Source organism: Neofelis nebulosa, chromosome 7 (genome assembly GCF_028018385.1).
Source record: "Neofelis nebulosa isolate mNeoNeb1 chromosome 7, mNeoNeb1.pri, whole genome shotgun sequence".
NCBI lineage: Eukaryota > Metazoa > Chordata > Mammalia > Carnivora > Felidae > Neofelis > Neofelis nebulosa.
Genome location: NC_080788.1, coordinates 111,045,072 through 111,064,747, shown reverse-complemented (window position 1 = coordinate 111,064,747; position 19,676 = coordinate 111,045,072). Strand labels below are relative to the sequence as shown.

The 19,676-nt window shown below is 37.2% G+C and overlaps 1 long non-coding RNA gene across 1 annotated transcript; it reads right to left on the bottom strand.

The window, feature by feature from the left end:
* Nucleotides 1-871: 871 nt before the first annotated feature.
* Nucleotides 872-6,870, bottom strand: LOC131517334 (uncharacterized). Its single transcript, XR_009264529.1, has 2 exons — nucleotides 5,502-6,870; nucleotides 872-4,306 (listed from the first exon to the last, which is right to left on the bottom strand). It is a non-coding gene; the product is annotated as an uncharacterized LOC131517334 (long non-coding RNA).
* Nucleotides 6,871-19,676: the final 12,806 nt, after the last annotated feature.

Below are 19,676 nucleotides of genomic sequence, written 5' to 3'. Positions count from 1 at the left end.
CCAGGAACAGGGTTTTTTTGTTTTGTTTTGTTTTAATGTTTATTTATTTTGAGAGAGAGAGAGAGTGAGTGTGTGCTAGCTGGCAAGGAGCAAAGAAAGAATCCCAAGCAGGATCCATGCTGTCTGTCATCCCAGAGCTGGACGTGGGGTTTGATCTCACAACCAGGAGATCACGACAGGAGTGGAAACCAAGAGTTGGACACTTAACCAGCTGAGCCACCCAGGTACCCCAGGAATAGGTATTTTTTAAAGCTGAATTAACATATGGACATTTCATTTTGCAACTTGAAAATGCTGTGATATGTGAATTGCAAAACCTAGGTCTGCCAGAAACTCATTAGAAGACCTAATGTAAAACAATGTGACTACAGTAGATTTGTATAATTGTTTTTATTTACTAGCTTCCTTTATAATCTTTAGTAAATGTGTCTTTCAAACACAACAAAAATTCAGTGATAGGAGTATAAAAGAAAATGTTCATAAAATATTCCCTAAGGAGGAGTAAATACTAGAATGTTTTAATTTTGAATATATGATCACATAATTTTATACTGCAAAGATTTTTTATTAGCAAAACAATTTCATTCTTGTTAACAAGGTTTTCACTAGATTTAAAAATCTGTTTAATCTGGACATGAGTAAGGACCAATTTTTAAAATTCAACTTAAAAGTTGAATTAGTTTTTCTGAAGGGAGTTTTTATTGTTTGCTAAAGAGATTTTTTTGGAAAGGGAACAAGCAATATTTTGAGAAGAGTACTGTAACCGGACATAGTGGATGGTACCATGCAGGATATTTTGTCAGATTTGGTCATGTTCTTCCAGTTTCTTCTGTAGTGTACTTAAGTTAAAAAGAAAAAAAAAAAAAACCTCTTTACACACTTAAATTTTAATTGTGGTTACTACATAAGCTGCAAATAGCACAATAAAAATAAATTTTAACACGCTAACTGTAAAGGACATTTTAGAAAACTCTCCATTTTTAAGCCCACTACACATCTTTATAAACAAAGCATGCCCTGCTTATAAGACAGGAGGGAGAATTCAAAGAAAAATAGAAGAAACATTTAAAAAAAAAAGTTTCCAGAAATAAACACTAATTTGTTAATTTCAACTAGCTGGTATTTTATAAATTTGTCTTTCTCCTTTCATCATCTTTAGTCTTGGTGCATTTTTTTTAAATGTTTATTTTTGAGAGAGAGAGAGCGCGCAAGCACAAGTTGGGGAGGGGCAGAGAGAGAGGGAGACACTAAATCCGAAGCAGGCTCCAGGCTCTGAGCTGTCAGCACAAAGCCCGATGCGGGGCTTGAACCCACAAGCTGTGAGATCATGACCTGAGCCAAAGTCGGAAGCCTAACCAACTGAGCCACCCATGCACCCCTAGTCTTGGTGCATTTTCCACCATTTAAAACAGCCCAGCCCCTAGCACTGCAAGCAACAGGATATGACAGAATATGTTTGTATTTTAGGAGGTTCCCCCCATTTTCTGAAAGCCAAATGAATTGTGAAATTGCTTTGTGACCTATACTAACCAATTATATCATGATGTCTACAACGTTGTTAGGTTTATGTCACCAAGTCCATTATCTCAGGTTTTAAAAGTTCATACACTTACCTTACCTATTATGCTATTTGCAGTATTTGATTTAATACATGTTTTCAAAGTTTTTGTTACATAATGACCTTTTCTTAGGAGATATAAAATGGATTCTTTTAAAAAAAAATTACCACAGGGGCACCTGGGTGGCTCAGTCAGTTAAGCGCCGACTCTTGGTTTCAGCTTAGGTCATGATCTCACGGTTTGTGAGTTTGAGCCCTGCATCAGGCTCTGTGCTGACAGTGAGGAGTTTGCTTGGGATTCTCTCTCTCTTCACACTCTGTCCTTACCCTGCTTGCTCTCTCTCTCAAAATAAAAAACTTAAAATTAAAAAAAAACAAAAACAAAACACAAATAGTGCAGATTTGAGGTTTTTCCTTTGTCCTGTATTAGGGGTTCTCTTAACTGAAATCTCATTATAGCATATATCAAAACCTGGGATTCTCTTGCTTATGTATTATTGGCTTCAAATGTTCTGTCTTTATGATATAAGCTCCATGAACAAAAAATAGCCTGTGCCTCTATTTACTTCTGGGTCCCTGGGACAGCAGGCATTTGATTCACATATTTTGAATGAATACTCAATCCATAGACAGGCTATATAGTATGTACATTTTTCTGAGGGAAAAATTCTACAACTTCCAACAGGTTCTCAAAGAGATTAATGATCTAAAAAAGTAAAAAATTATGTAATAGTTTACTTTTTACTTGTTTTAGTTGTTTTAAAACTTTAGCTTGTAAATAAATGCTTCCAATTTATCTGGTAGGAATTTTATCACTTTCCATGCAAATATTTAAAGGATAATTTAGATTCTTGAAATGTTTTGCCTGTAATTACTTCAGTGCCCTGTTTTATAGAATGTGATTTATGTACAAATTATTATTTATCTTTTTAAAAGTCTATTTATTTTGAGAGAAAGAGTGTGTGAGTGGGGCAGGGGCAGAGAGAGAGAGAATATCCCAAGCAGGCTCTGCCTTCTCAGTGCAGAGGAGCCTGATGCAGGGGCTCGAACTTATGAACCAGGAGATCATGACCTAAGCTGAAGTGGGATACTTAACCTACTGAGCCACCCAGGCGCCCCAAGGTATTATTTCTTTAAAAGCAAATTTTATTCTCTCCCTCTCTCTCTGCCCCTCCCCCACTTACACACACATGTGTGCACCCACACTCTGTCTCAAAAATAAATGGTAAAAAAAAAATTTTTTTAAGGGGTTCCTGGGTGGCTCAGTCAGTTAAGTGTCCAACTCTTGGTTTCAGCTCTGATCATGATCTCACTGTTCCTGAGTTTGAGCCCCTCGTCCCCTCCTTGGGCTCTGCACTGACAGCACAGAGCTTGCTCGGGACTCTCTATCTCCCTCTCTCTCTGCCCCTCTCCTGCTTGATCGTGTGCATGCTTTCTCTCAAAAATAAATAAACACTAAAAAAACTAAAAGCGAATCTGCCAAAAGTGTTCTGTATAAATGAGGGTATAACATTTGTTCCCAGTTAATAAGCTATAGAAGTGTAATCTTGAGAATATTACTTTGCCCCTCTTTTTATCTGGGTTGATTTAGGGATGAAATTCGCCAAACTCATTTTAATGGATAGTGTTACTTTTGGTTATTTCTCATTGAAGTACTATGATAACAGCCTTGAAATAGTGAACATAAAAAACTGAACTAATACTCCTTCAACATTTTCCACTCTGCAAAATGTTTCAAGTAGTGTTACAAAATAAATATTTTAAAAACATTTCCCTTGGCAGTATATTCCCAAAATTCATTTATGGACACAAGCTGTAAATTTTTAAAATTAACATATAATGTCTAAATATACAGCATAATTTATAAGTAACATTAATCAATTATAAACCCAAATACAGCATTTACATCTGAAATATTTTTTCTATCTTTCCTAAAAATCATCTACATTTTCCCACATTACATATGTTAAGGGGATTATAGAATTATAAAACATTTTAGATCTATATAGGATCTTAGAGCTCATATACAGCAACTCCATACCAAATTCATAAATCTATAATATTATTAGCAGATACAGGCGTACCTCATATATTGTGGGTTTGGTTTCAGATCACTGGGATAAAGTGAGTATCACAGTAAAGGGAGTCAAATCAATTTTTTGTTTTACCAAAAAGTGCATATAAAAGTCATGTCTATACTGTAGTCTATTAAGTGTGCAATAGCATTACATCTAGGAAAAAAACACCCCAATTGACATATTTTAATTTAAAAAATACTTTATTGCTAAAAAATGCTAACCATCATCTGAGCTTTCAATGAGTCTGTAATCACTGATCATCATCATAAGGAAAGAGTTTAAAATACTGCAAGAATTACTAACGTGTGACACACACACAAAGTGAGCCAATGCTGCCGGAAAAATGGCACTGATTGGTTCGACACAGGATTGCCACAAAACTTCAATTTCTAAAAAACAAAACACAATCCCCGCAATATCTGTGAAATGCAGTAAAATGAGGTATGCCTGTAATTATGTGCAATCTTAATTACTTCCTCAGGCAGGCAGACTATAACTTCAGGATGCAGTGTTGAACAGTTCCAAGTGAATGAAAATTTGGATGGGCTAAGAGCACTGTGGTGAGGCAAAGGATACATCTTTGGTAGAAGAAATGAGTAGAACCAAGGCACAAAAATGGGAGTGCGTTAGACATGGTTAGCAAACAAATGCACTGCAGGTGGTCAGGTACCTGGAAGAGAGTAGTAGGATATAAAGTTGAAAAGTTTGTTAAAATGTTTAATAAGAAATTCGTATAAATAATGAAGTGTTGCCTTTCTTTACCAGTAGAAGAGCTGCAGTATTTATTACTCACTTAGCTCAGGGATGAAATTACACCCAGCTTGGGGCGCCTGGGTGGCGCAGTCGGTTAAGCGTCCGACTTCAGCCAGGTCACGATCTCGCAGTCCGTGAGTTCGAGCCCCGCGTCAGGCTCTGGGCTGATGGCTCAGAGCCTGGAGCCTGTTTCCGATTCTGTGTCTCCCTCTCTCACTGCCCCTCCCCCGTTCATGCTCTGTCTCTCTCTGTCCCAAAAATAAAAAATAAAAAATGTTGAAAAAAAAATTAAAAAAAAAAAAAAAAAAAAAGAAATTACACCCAGCTTGAAGGTAATCAAAACTATTGTTTGATAGATACTTTTTTCTTTTTTTTTTTATCTGTGATAAATGAAAAGGCTAATGTGTTTTGCTTTAAGTCTTGTTTACCTATTAAGAGGAAAAATAAGGTAATTTCATATATTAATCTTGGATTTTATATCAAGAAGCCCAAGGCCTTGATTTTGGTGACATGAGATCACGACTTCCACAGATGCAGTTAGAGGAGGAGACCCCAGTGAGTTAGGACTTTGAATATGAAGTTATACTACTCCCCTCACCTTCCAAACCCTCACTAGAGGGAAGTAAAACAAACTAATGACATACCCAGAAACCCGCTGACAGACCATGAGGGAACAGGTCACGAGGATAAGGAAGAGGCTGCAGACCAGCTACAAGTAGGCTTTCTGCGTTCTACAGCGAGGACTAGCTCCCAGGGGACTCACTCTGGGCTTTCCAGCCACTCTGGGAATAACACTGGCGTTCTTCAGCGTAATTCTTAACCCACCATACTGAGACTCTGGATTGAGAGGTCAGAACCTATCGCACATCTGATGAACCCCAACCGCTTGAGTTATGAAAAGTCTGAGGTGAGTGTGGGAAGGGTGTTTGCTAGTAGAATCACAGACACCAAGATATGTTCCCCATGTGTGAGGTAATCCCCGATACACCCATGACCACCTAATTTTCCTGATTCAACATGATTGATCAAAAGGCTCTTGACTGCTTCATGGGGTGGGGGTGGGGGTGTCCTATCTGAAAAAGACATAATGACCGTATTGTCTTATATTTTACCTTACAGTTAGGCCTCAAACATGTTACTGGCTATTGCAGACCTGCACGTGTAGGCGTTCCATGTACACCATTCACCTGAAACTCATTCCAGTGAAACTTGGGGGACTGTTCCATGAGGCGCTTTTAGAAGTCAGAAGGAAAGACTGTAGACTTCTGCCTTTGGGGGCTTTCGGGTATTCCATGTCATCATATGTTAAAGTCTATTATAAAGCTGGTTTCAGATTCTGGGCTTGCAAGCAGTGGTTTTTTCCAGTCCCGACCTTGACACTTTACAGAATTCTTTTGTCCATTCTTGTGAAAGTCTTTGTGCACGAATTCCATTCTGCATGAAGATGCTAGTGCCAAACTGGCATTGGCTTCACGTTCCCATCCCGTGTCTGTTTTCTCCTAAACCCACAGTGACAAAACAGGTTATGCGGAATACAAGAAATACATTCAAGCCAGTATGTTACAGATGAAGAAATCAGAAGACCAGAAGTTCTGTTTTGATTTGATTTTGGACTCCGACTCTAATCTGCTATACCTTTAGGCACTAGCTCTGTCTTCTGTGAGACGCAATTTCCTCACACATTAAATGAAGAGGTTAGACTCGATGTTCTCTAAAATCCCTTTCGACATTAAAAGTTTATTAAACTGTTGTAGACCGAGTAAAAACAAAAGGAATATTTCTATTGTTTGTATTAGAATACTGAAATTTAATGGAAAAAAAAGAATTTTAGTCCGTTTTTGTTGAGGAAATAGAGTTGAGGGAGCATATCTTGTCCTGTCCACAAAAAGTTTGTATATACTCCTTTAAGAAAGTTACAAGTTTCTCCAAAAAGAAACAATGAATTAATTGCTTTATGAGAGTAATAACATTGATTTGAATTACAAGGTTTAAAGTGACTGCTAAGTATTACCTAATTCAACATACTCTTCAAATAGTTCTGAATCGTAATCACCCTAAACATAGTTCTTTGCTAAAAAATAAAAGTAGAGGGAGACAGGTAGACGCCAATAACCTCAGGAATTCTGTAACTCATTGAACAAATGTTGCTAGCCATGGGGATGGATGTGTAAATGAAAAAGAAAGAAGAAAGTCTGGGCTGTGGTCAGCAGGCCTTTGCCGCAAAGCCTGCCTTTGAGTTGACTTGCAAGGTTTTGTGTTTCTTCGGCAAAAACTGGTCAAAATGGTTACTATACAATCTGTTCCCAGAGTTTTGAAACATTCAGTGAAACTTTTTAAAACTTTGCATGATGTATTTTTTTTTTTTTTTAGACAGTTATTGTTTGAGAATAATGTCTTTTTATACCAGGAAATAGTTATCCTGAAATGACGTTGAAAACTTCTCCCTCCCCCTTTATTTATTTATTTTTTAACCAATACATGTTAAAGTAACAAGTCAAAAAAAAAAAAAAAAAGGAAAAAAAAAGAAAGAAGAAAGTCTAAGAATCTCATTCAGAACTAAAACAAACAGAAGAGAATGCTGGATAAGGTGAAACTACTTTATTACAAGCATGAACCTGGTATGAACCCTGAAGATTTAAGCTGTATTTCTGAAAATAAGACCCTTGTAACATAAAACATTTTAAAATTGTAGAGCACTGTATCAAGTTATAAATATTTTTTAAAAATAAAGCCGAACATAAATGTTCACTAGAACATTTCTAAAATTCAATAATGCTTACAGCAGAAAGGCATTTTAAAAAATATTTCATAAGTTCTATTAGAAAACATGAGGTTATTCTTGAATGTCATTCAGATGGTTTCTTATGATGGTTTCACTTACCACTTCTCAACTTTATGACTGTGCAAAAGTGATACTTCTTCACTAGAAACTGTATATGGAATTTTGCATTCCGATCTTTTCTGAGCTAGCGATATGTGGTACAATACTCTTGTGATGCTGGGCAGTGGCAGCGAGCCACAGCTCCCAGCCAGCCACGTGATTACGTGGGTAAACAACCGATTCACTCGTAACCATTCGGCACCCATACGACCATTCTGGTTTTCACTTTCAGTACAGTAATCAGTGTATTACATGAGATATTCAACACTTTATTATAACATAGGCTTTGTGTTGGATGATTTTGCCCAACTGTAGACTAACATGTTCTGAGCACATTGAGGGTAGGCTAGGCTAAACTGTGTTCAGTGGATTAGGAGTATTAAATGCATTTTGAGTTAGGTATTTTCAACTTAACAGTGGGTTTACCAGGACATAAACCCGTGTGAAGTGGAGGAAGATCTGTAACTGAAATTAAATCCAAACACCTTAAGAATGTCTTCAAGGCCCTATGGCCCCTACCTCACTCTGACTTAAAACTCTATTCCAGGGGCACCTGGGTGTCTCAGTTGGTTAAGTGTCTGATTCCAGCCTAGGTCAGGTCTGTGCTGACGGTTCAGAGCCTGGAGCCTGCTTCGGATCTTGTGTCTCCCTCTCAACCTCTCTCTCTCTGCCCCTCCCCCACTCGCTCTCGGTCTCTCTCAAAAATAAACATTAAAAAAAGAATTTAACTCTATTCCAATCACAAAGGCCTATTTCTCTAACCAAGCATCACAAACTTTGCCACTGCCACCTCCCTTGACTGGAACACTCCGTCTACCTCTTCATATAGATGGCTCCCCCTCAATATTCACATCTCGGCTTAAATAGCATCCTCTCAGTGAAGCTTTCCCTGGTCATATTATCTAATGGACTCCCCATCTCCTGTATGGTTTTATCACATTATCTTGTAGTATATTGTTCATAGCACTGAAATGATCTTACTTGTTTGCTTTTTATATTCTTTCCTCACTAGCATTGAAGCTCCATGAAGGCAGGGACCATATCTACTATATTCTGTGCTTTATTCCCAGCACCTAGATTTAGTAGGGACTCAAGACATATTTGACTGAATGGATCTGCTTTATTATTTTATAGTGCTGTATGGTACAATTACATAAATCTATCACAGTTTACTTAACTATTATTCCAGTAACGGACTTTCAGATTGCTGCTAATTTTTTGCTATAACAATGCTACTCTGAGGGTGCCTGGGTGGCTCTGTCAGTTAAGCGTCTGACTCTTGGTTTTGGCTTGGGTCTTGATCTCACGGTTAGTGAGTTCAAGCCCCAGGTCGGACTGTGCGCTAACAGTGTGGAGCCTGCTTGGAATTCTCTCTCCCCGCCTCTCTCTGCCCCTCCCCCAATTGTGCGCCCTCTCTCTCTCTGTCACTCGCTCTCTCTCAAAATGAATAATTAAACATTAAAAACAGGGCGCCTGGGTGGCTAGGTCGGTTAAGCGTCCAACTTCAGCTCAGGCCATAATCTCATGGTTCGTGAGTTTGAGCCCCTGCATTGGGCTCTGTGCTGATAGCTCAGAGCCTGGAGCCTGCTTCCGATTCTGTGTCTCCCTCTCTCTCTCTGCCCTCCCCCACTCATGCTCTGTCTCTCTCTCTCTCAAAAATAAATAAACATTAAAAAAAAATTAAAAACAATGCTACTCTGAAGATTCTTGTGTCTTGTAATTGCACATAACTACACATAGGCTGGGAGCCAATAAGAAATGAGTAAGACAATATCCTGTCCTCTTCCCCAGCATCATTTGTTTCCTTTTCCCACAGAGATTTAAAGAGATCTCACATGCAAAACAATTTTTAAATATAAAACCAGGTTTTTTTTAATAGTTCAGATCCAAAGAGAAAGTTGTTGCTTTCATGAGAATGTATTCTTTGTCACAATCGCATTGGATTTCAAATTCTCTCATATCAAAAAAATCACCTGGGATTGTAAAAAGATAGAACAAGACCTTTAAAACCACCTCTGCAAATAATTTTAAGTTGGATCTCTTATCATCTCATCATCTTAATCATCTATTTTGGCTCCTTGCCTGTTTATACCTTCAGCAATTTATACTAGAATGTTAAAAAGTGCTATACTGAACATTTTGTAACTATCATTTAAAATGGATGTTTATTATGGCACAAAAACAGACACATAGACCAATGGAATAGAATAGAAACCCCAGAACTAGACCCACAAACGTATGGCCAACTAATCTTTGACAAAGCAGGAAAGAACATCCAATGGAAAAAAGACAGTCTCTTTAACAAATGGTGCTGGGAGAACTGGACAGCAACATGCAGAAGGTTGAAACTAGACCACTTTCTCACACCATTCACGAAAATTAACTCAAAATGGATAAAGGACCTGAATGTCAGACAGGAAACCATGATAACCCTAGAGGATAAAGCAGGAAAAGACCTCTCTGACCTCAGCCGTAGCAATCTCTTACTCGACACATCCCCAAAGGCAAGGGAATTAAAAGCAAAAATGAATTACTGGGACCTTATGAAGATAAAAAGCTTCTGCACAGCAAAGGAAACAGCCAACAAAACTAAAAGGCAACCAACAGAATGGGGAAAGATATTTACAAATGACATATTGGACAAAGGGCTAGTATCCAAAATCTATAAAGAGCTCACCAAACTCCACACCCGAAAAACAAATAACCCAGTGAAGAAACGGGCAGAAAACACGAATACACACTTCTCTAAAGAAGACATCCAGATGGCCAACAGGCACATGAAAAGATGTTCAACGTCGCTCCTCATCAGGGAAATACAAATCAAAACCACACTCAGATATCACCTCACGCCAGTCAGAGTGGCCAAAATGAACAAATCCGGAGACTATAGATGCTGGCGAGGATGTGGAGAAACGGGAACCCTCTTGCACTGTTGGTGGGAATGCAAACTGGTGCGGCCACTCTGGAAAACAGTGTGGAGGTTCCTCAGAAAATTAAAAATAGACCTACCCTATGACCCAGCAATAGCACTGCTAGGAATTTACCCAAGGGATACAGGAGTACTGATGCATAGGGGCACTTGTACCCCAATGTTTATAGCAGCACTCTCAACAATAGCCAAATTACGGAAAGAGCCTAAATGTCCATCAACTGATGAATGGATAAAGAAATTGTGGTTTATATACACAATGGAGTACTACAGGGCAATGAGAAAGAACGAAATATGGCCCTTTGTAGCAACGTGGATGGAACCGGAGAGTGTGATGCTAAGTGAAATAAGCCATACAGAGAAAGACAGATACCATATGGTTTCACTCTTATGTGGATCCCGAGAAACTTAACAGAAACCCATGGGAGAGGGGAAGGAAAAAAAAAAAAGAGGTTAGAGTGGGAGAGAGCCAAAGCATAAGAGACTCTTAAAAACTGAGAACAAACTGAGGGTTGATGGGGGGTGGGAGGGAGGGGAAAGTGGGTGATGGGTATTGAGGAGGACACCTTTTGGGATGAGCACTGGGTGTTGTATGGAAACCAATTTGACAATAAATTTCATATATTGGAAAAAAAATAAAAAAATTAAAGCTCAGAGAAATGAAACCTAAAATAAATAAATAAATAAATAAATAAATAAATAAATAAATAAATAAAATGGATGTTTATTGCTATTTACATTAAAAATTTTTTGCTATATTTAAATTAAAATGTATGATTTGTTTCAATAAAATTAATAGCAACAATTAAAAGATAACAGGTCCAGTGGCGCCTGGGTGGCTCAGTTGGTTAAGTGTCCAACTTTAGCTCAGGTCATGACCTCGCGGCATTTGTGAGTTTGAGCCCGCATCAGGCTCGGTGCTGACAGCTCAGAGCCTGGAGCCTGCTTCAGATTCTATCTCCCTCTCTCTTACCCTGCCCTGCTCACTCTCTGTCCCTCTCTTTCTCTAAAATAAGTAAATAAATAAGTAAAAGATAACAGTCCTGATAATATTGTTCTTCATGGCCAATAATTTCTTGTAGTCCTTACTCTTTTCCTTTGCTACCGTTCCATTATGCTTTTGCTAAAATGAGACAATGTTTTATTGCTTGTGAGGACTATAGACTGTACCTAACCATATTAAATCAATTGGAGACTACATTTGGGCTATTATAATTGGGCTATTACAAGCTTTTTTTATTCCAAATAACATTGATAAGACATTAAGCCTCAAATATGAATTCCAACTAATTATCAATGTTTTATCAGTTCAAACCCAAGAATATATTGCAAAATAACATCTTGCAAATGAACTGTAAAAGAGGCAGGACTAATTAAAATATTTTAGATATAAATAATCTTTGGAGTTTATTATTACTAATTCACTAAATATGTATTCAAGGAAATGTATGAACACAATATAGAACTTGAAGTATATGAACAGAAGTAACAGCAACCTTGCTCAAAATAGTTTTTAAAAATAAAATTAATTATCTCATTTAACAATGTCTAGAAGTAGTGGGTTACAGATCATGTTTGATCCAGTGAAACCTAGAGCCATGGAAATAGACAAAATTGCTTCTGGAACAATCTTCACAACATATATTTCATCTCAAGGACAAACACCAATCAACGAAGTATTTTGCAGAAGCTATGTTGTGAAGAATTACTTAAATTCTGTTGATAGGAGCTGTTAAATAACAAAATTCAATTAAGTAAACTTGAAGATCTCATTGGCTTTATTAAATGATTCATGAATTGGGCAGTGCCCCATTTAGCAAGTAGAGAGGTACTCCAAGGAGTTACACAAAGTAGACGGTTTTTATAGACGTAGGGTGGGGGCAAGAAAGCAATCAGCAAAAGAAAAGGACGTTCTGGAGGAGGCTGTTTGCTAGGGGAAAAAGCAAGGCGTCTTATGCAGATTACCTCATCTTTCTTTGGGGGACGGGGAGGACCCAGGTGACAGACTCACTGGTGCTGATATAAAGAAAAATTTCCTGACTGACTGCTTAAGGCCACATTTCTGGGGGACACTCAAACTGTAATTAGACTTGCTATTAAGCATTGGTTTGGGAACCTGGTCTAAGTGACACCACTTTGGACACCATTTTTTAACAGAATGCTGTGGTCAATTAATGATGTCTGCCAAGGGCAATGGAGAGAGGAGGTAGAAGATAGGAAGCCAATGAAAGAAACACTAAAATGCAGACTGGAAAGGAGGAGAGAGTTGCCAGAAGAACAAAGAGATCAACAGTGTATATGTGGGTATGTGGTAGGGGCAAGTAGTGAGATTTTAATAAATGATTCAATGATTTAATTATTTGAAAGGGAAAAAAAGGAATTGGGAAATGAGGCAGTAAATACATTTCTGGGGTTTACAGACTTGTGAAATTGGTAGATAGTACATGCTAGAACTGATTTTTTTACGTGCAGGGTTTTTTAAATCTACATTATATCTAAGATTAGATTGTATCTGAGTAAGAATGTAAAATCGAAAGCTAACAATAGCCATCAAATGGCTTCGTAGCACCTGATCTTAAACACTACTTTGTGCCATTAATCATTAAGCTTACATTTGTCAAACAGAAACATTAGGGAACTACATCAAAGGGTTCAGCTCAGTTACCTGAACTGTGATTCTCAACGTGCAGTCCCCTGACCAGCAGCATCAGCATCACCTGGGAACTTGGTAGAAAAGCAAATTCCTGGGTCCCATCTCAGACTTTCTGAATCAAAAACTGGGGGATCAGGACCTAGCAATTTGTTTAACAAGCCCACCAGGTAATTTGGATGCACACTCCAGTTGTTGTATTAAACAGCATTTTCTCGTTAAAGAAGCCACATACTTATTAAGTTACTAGTGCACTGGGTCTGCCTGACCTAGATTCTGTACCGCCAAACCCTTTCAAGGGGTTAGAGCCAACTAAAAGTCTTTTAAGAATATTGTGGTCTATTGGCCAGCTGTGGTCTATTGAGAAAGCTCTGGAGAAAAAAAGCAAGCAAGCTCTGAGCTACAGGAAAGATGATTATTCACATTGGGGGCCAGCAATCCTCACAAGTAAGAGAACTTCCTCTCCCTAACTCCCCATGGCTTGAACTCAGAAGTCTCAGGCACCGACTGAGCCACCCAGGCACCCTCATGCATACAATAATTTTTGACAGATTCATCTGTAAGGAACAGTTTTGAATTTTTGACTCGCTACCCATTTACAGCATGTCCTACCAAAAGTCTTCCTTTTTACAGCAGTTTATTTGTGTATCCATTTTATTGTTCTATTAAACATTATACTGGAGCACCTGGGTGGCTCAATTGGTTAAGTGTCCAACTTCAGCTCAGGTCATGACCTCACAGCTCATGAGTCTGAGCCCCACGTTGGGCTCTGTGCTGACAGCTCAGAGCCTGTAGCCTGCTTCAGATTCTGTGTCTCCCTCTCTCTCTCTGCCCTCCCTGCTTGCACTCTGTCTCTCTCAAAAATAAATAAACGTTTTTTAAAAACTGAACACCCTACTGCATTTCAAAATAATCAGATCCTTTAAAAAGATCCATCTAAAAAGCATGTTTCTCTTGCCAAGTTCTGCCTTTCAGTCTTGTGATTATCTAAGGTCTTTACCTAATGTAATTAAAATCTGGCTTCTTCATAGAATAACCTAGTGTCAGACAATAGATTATCTAGCCAGCATTTACATGTCATAGAGTTGACTCAGCTGCACCTGTACCCACTAATCCAAGGCTCTCTTACTTTCTCTGTTGACTGTGATTTGGTCCTGGTTACTTCACTGGTCCATCTGTGCTATGGGCATGAGGCTAGAAACAGCAACCTTACATCTGCCAACCCTAGGTATGCCAGGAAAGAAGGTCTAAGACAGAACCCCACAATGTGGATCGATAACTGTGTGATTCACATTTGCAAAACTGTCCAAGAACGTTCATTTTTCAGTGTTTTTTCAAAGAAAACTGGAAACGTCCTTTAGTGATCAAGATTTCTAATAAAAATTACACTATGGGTGGCTGCACCACCAATTTCCAAGCATTTTTAGAATGACCTTAAGAGTGCTATCTTTGTTGCTCCTTCAGATCTTTGCCGTGTCTTGTTACTTCTATGAATCTCTAATCTGTGTTTCAGATTATCATGTAACCCTGAAATGGCTGACAGTGTTTATGAATGCTTTAAATTCATGTCTTTGACATGTTTATAATTCATTTAAAAATTTTCCAGTGTCTTAAATTCATTGCTACCAGTAAAATGCAGGCGCATCATTGTTTCTTTTTTAAATCTACATTTTGGAGGCACCTGGCTGGCTCTGTTGGTAGAACACACAACTCAACGTCATGGTTGTAAATCTGAGCACCATGCTGGGTGTAGACATTACTTAAAAAGAAAATCTTTAAAAAAATCTACATTTCAATGAGTACAATGAAAATCACGTATCACTAATGTTTACTAATAATTGTGCAATAGCATAAACTACCATGTTTCAAATAACCTTCAAACATTTATCAACACTTAAATTGATAGTATTTTATTGAAAAATGTAAATACAAAACAATAATTTCTCCTGCCTCAGAAATAATACTCCTTATAAAGTATAGTTATGTTTGAAAGAAAAGAGAAAGGAAGAATGTTTACAAAAGTTCATATAAACCTACTTCTAATGCATTCAATAACATGTATTTAGTAACTTCAGTTTCTCCTAGAGTAAATTGAACAAACTGAAATTTCTGACTTCTGCCTACATTTATCCAAATTCTTCAAATCAGCATTTTATTTTCTGCTATGCAAACTTTCCTTCAAGTCCTGAACTAAAATGCTTCACTTTAAAGACATTTCTATTGCAGGGGGAAAAAAATCCCACAAATCAGTACACCCTAAGAATTATAAAACTATAAAACAGTTGGAAAGCAGTACATAACTCTCTTCTGCTATTGGAGCTTAAGACTCCCAATAAAAAAAATCTCATCTGGTTAAGGATTTAGGACTGAGCAGAAGTAGGAAACATTTTTATAGGTCTAAAACAATAACAAGAGGATGAATACTTCCCAATTGTTAATAATTATCAGTTCCAAGTATAAAAGGCTACTCTATATTACCAGATTGGGAATTAATCTTCATTGCCAGACTTACACATCTCTCTCTCCCATGTCCAAAAGAGAGCATGACTAATGCATTACTGGTAATTTCCAACATTATTTACCTAGCAAATATATCATTAGTAATATTGGTGAAAACTTACCCTACATATGCTACTTTTTTCAAGGTTCTCAATATATAAATGTTTCACGTAAGTGTTCAATACAAATTCTGAGGATACAGGCTGGCATTTCTTAAAAAGATTTTGTTCTATTTCTGTATGTAGTGTTTCTAGGATGGTAGTCTGAATATTTTTATGAAGAGTGGGTTCTTACTAGAATCAAAATTACATCAATATTTTGAAAACTTAGTAATATGTGTAAACACGTAAGGGTAAAACAGTTGTTTTTTTCTTTTCCAGAGAAAGAACTTCTCTATTTCTTTGCAGCTATTTAAAACAATATATTGGAGGTTTAGAAAATCAAGAAGTAACATTAACAACTTACTTTCACTGTCCTTGATACAGAAGTCCCAAACTAATCAGAGTAATTTGCACATTTTTATATTATCTCTACTTTAAAGTGTATTGATTTATAGCTAAATGTCAATTAAAATTAACCAGAATGCTTTCAGATGAACCACTTGATTAGCTTTTCAAAAATCAGCTGAGTGTTAAAAAAAAGCTTTTTTTGATGGAAATCTTTTTATTTTTTATTTATTTATTTTTATCTTAAAGAAAGAGAGACAGTGTGTGCATCAGCGGGGGAGAGGGAAGACAAGAGGGGGAAGAGGAAAGAATCTTTAGCAGGTTCCACGCTCAGTGCAAAGCCTGATGTGGGGCTCAATCCCACGATCTTGGGATCATGACCTGGGCCGAATTCAAGAGTTGGACGTTTAACTGACTGAGCCACCCGGGTGCCCCAGATGAGAATCTTTTTAAATTTACAAATAAATATTAACAAGATTTTGTCGTTACTCTTTAATTTTCCTTAAACGATGGAGTCTAATCTACCCTGACAGTCAATATATGGACCGGCAAGTTTTCACGTGCTGTTGCAATCTGTATAGAGAGACAGTTCTCAGAGCTTGAAGGCTGCTTTTTTAAAAAAGGGATTGCAGCAAAGCTTTCTGAGGCGGGTATGACATTTAAAGTAGCCATTTTATGTAGCTATTTCAGTGTACTGACATTTTAATAACTTTATCATGAATGAATAAAACTTGCTCATGGTTACATAAAAAATTAAAACAAAACAGATATAAAAGAAAAATAACTCTAAAGGCTCTCACTGCTCAGAGGTAACTATTATCGACCAATCCTTCTTCAGATTTTTAAAAATGTATACACTAGCATATATTTCCTTTTCAAAGTTAAATAAAAATGAGCTGCCTATACGGTCTGTACAGTTTTCATTTAAAAATGTATATAATGAAGGACCTACTTAATTTTAATGACTATATATTATTATATTCTTGTAGCATAATTTAACTAATATTCTGTTTGTACATTTAAGATATTGTCAGGTTTTTAAAAATTAGTGATACAGTGACCATCCTTATATATACATTTTTATACATTTATATGAAGTGGAATTGATGAATAAACCTCTGTGGATTTCTTTGTGATGATAGATGTCAAACTGGCCTCGAGATAAGATTATATTAATTGATAATGCCATTAGTGGTATATAAGAGTACCTGCTTCCCTATTCATCATCAATACTGGCTGGATATTATTGAACTTTTCCATATTTCACTCTGAGTAAAAAAATGCTTTATTCTTAAAATTAATTTTATTGTTTTATTTTGCATTTATTTATTTGTAAGTTTAAGCCTTTTCCCGAATGTGTTATATATTCACGTCTTTGTCCATCTTATTTTAGGCTTTTGTCTTACTGACAAAAGAGTGCTCTTTGCATATTAACCCTTTCTGTCACTTACACATAATGAATATATATATATATATATACACACATATACATACACACATTATTCCAAAGGACTATTTTATGTAGCCAAAAACAAAAAAAGGTGACAACCATATACATACTAATGTAGAATAACTCCAACCTATTTCCAAGTTGCAAAAAAAAAACAAAAGAAAGAAAAGTATGTTCCTGTATATTTACCAAAAACAGATAATATATGGGGTACCTGGGTGGCTCAGTTGGTTACGCATTCAACTCGATTGCGGCTCAGGTCATGATCTCACCATTTGTGAGTTCAAAAGCCCTGCACTGGGCCCTGCACTGCCAGTGCAGACACCACTTGGGATTCTCTCTCCCTCTCTCTCTGCCCCTCCCCCACTCTCACTCTCTCTCTCAAAATAAATAAATAAACTTAAAAAAAAAAAAACCCAGATAATATATACATAAAAGGCACATGATATCTCTGGAAAGATACCCAAGAAACTAGTTTTAGGGATCAGCTTTGGGAAGAGAAATAGGGAGAGAGTGAGAGGGTAATTCACTTCTTAATGTATATAGTTGTGTATCATTTCAAGGTTTTTTCTTTTTTTGTTTTACTATGAATGTGAATAACCTAATTTTTCTAAAGAAGTGACCTAATGCAAATTCAGTCCTTTTTTTTTTTTTTTTTGTGGCTATCTTATTTTCCCAAAAGTATTGTTGAATAAGTCACCCCTTTACTCTGAAATGTTATCTTTATCTTGTACTAAATTCCCATATAAATATTAGTCTTTTTCTGGAGTCTTTATTCAGCTTCATTGATTTGTTTATCTGGTTGCAAAGGGTTTCTAGTACTGCACGTTTACAATAAGTTTCAATTTTTAGAAAGATTATTTCTCTATTAATGTTCTTTTTTAAAAAGTTTTTTTTTTTTTCTCTCAAGCCGCCTGGGTGGGTCAATTGGTTGAGCATCCAACTCTTGATTTTGGCTCAGATCGTGATCTCACAGTTCGTGGGATCAAGCCCTATGTACGGCTCTGTGCTGAGCATGGAGTCAGCTTAAGATTCTCTCTCTGCCCCCTCCCCCGCTTGTGCTCTCTAAAATATAATAATTTTTAAAAAGTTTTTTCTGTCTATTCTCATATTTCCAGATGAAGTTTTTTGGCCATTTTTTTTATTGTAAAATATACATAAAATGTACTACTTTAACCATTCTTTTAAATGTTTATTTATTTTTGAGCAAGAGAGCACAAGCAGGAGAAAGGCAGAGAGAGGGGGAGATACAGAATCCGAAGCAGACTCCAGGCTCTGAGCTGTCAGCACACAGCCTGATGTGGGGCTCGAACCCATGAACTGTGAGATCATGACCTGAGCCAAAGTCAGATGCTTAACCAACAGAGTGCCTACCCAAGCGCCTACCATTTTAACCATTTGTAAGTGTACAATTTCACTGTGCACACTCACATTATTGTGCAACTATCTCCACCAATCATCTCCAGAATCTAGATGAATTCTAACACTTTGTCAGTTTCCAAAACATAATGCTGCCGATATGCCAACTGTTATTATATTCAAGGTATGGATTAATTTACGTAGAGTAACAGTTTTTACCATATTATCACTCACTCAAGAAACATTTATTGAGTGCCTATTACACCAGGAACTATACTAGGCACTGGAGATGTAAATGTAACTAAAGTAACATATCCATTTTTACAGATATCGTGAAATCCAGAAGAGGAAAGAGATTAAGCAAATCGTTGCACATATAAACATAAAATTGCCAAGCTTTAAGGGACAGATACATGGTTTCATGGTGAATTAACATTAAGTGGTTTGATATAACCCAGGGGATCTGGGCAGTCTTCCTGGAAGAAATGACAACTGAACTGACTCTGCAAAACATACTCAAATCATCTTCAATATCCTCCAGTTAGCTTCACACAGGCCTAGCACATTTCTTAGGTTTGTCCCTGAGTATATAATCTTTTAAATAGTATATGGGATCTTTTATTCACTTTATGTTCTAACTGGATCTTTTCTATGTATGGGAAAGCTATTGATCTCTGAGTATTAAATTTGTAATCAGCTGCCTTTAGAATTTTGATTGTTTTTGAGGAAACTCATTCTTTCACTCTTACACATTTTTGCTTCAGCCAAGAAGGTAAGAATGTCTGCCAAAGCTTCCATTCTTTTTTTTTTTTTTTTAATTTTTTAAAAAATGTTTATTTATTTCGGAGACAGAGAGAGACAGAGCATGAGTCCGGGAGGGGCAGAGAGAGAGAGGGAGACACAGAATCTGAAGCAGGCTCCAGGCTCCAAGCTGTCAGCACAGATCCTGACGCGGGGCTCGAACCCACAAACCGTGAGATCATGACCTGAGCCGAAGTCGGTCGCTCAACCGACTGAGCCACCCAGGTGCCCCAAAAGCTTCCATTCTTTAGGAAGTTCTAGGGGAGAGGCCT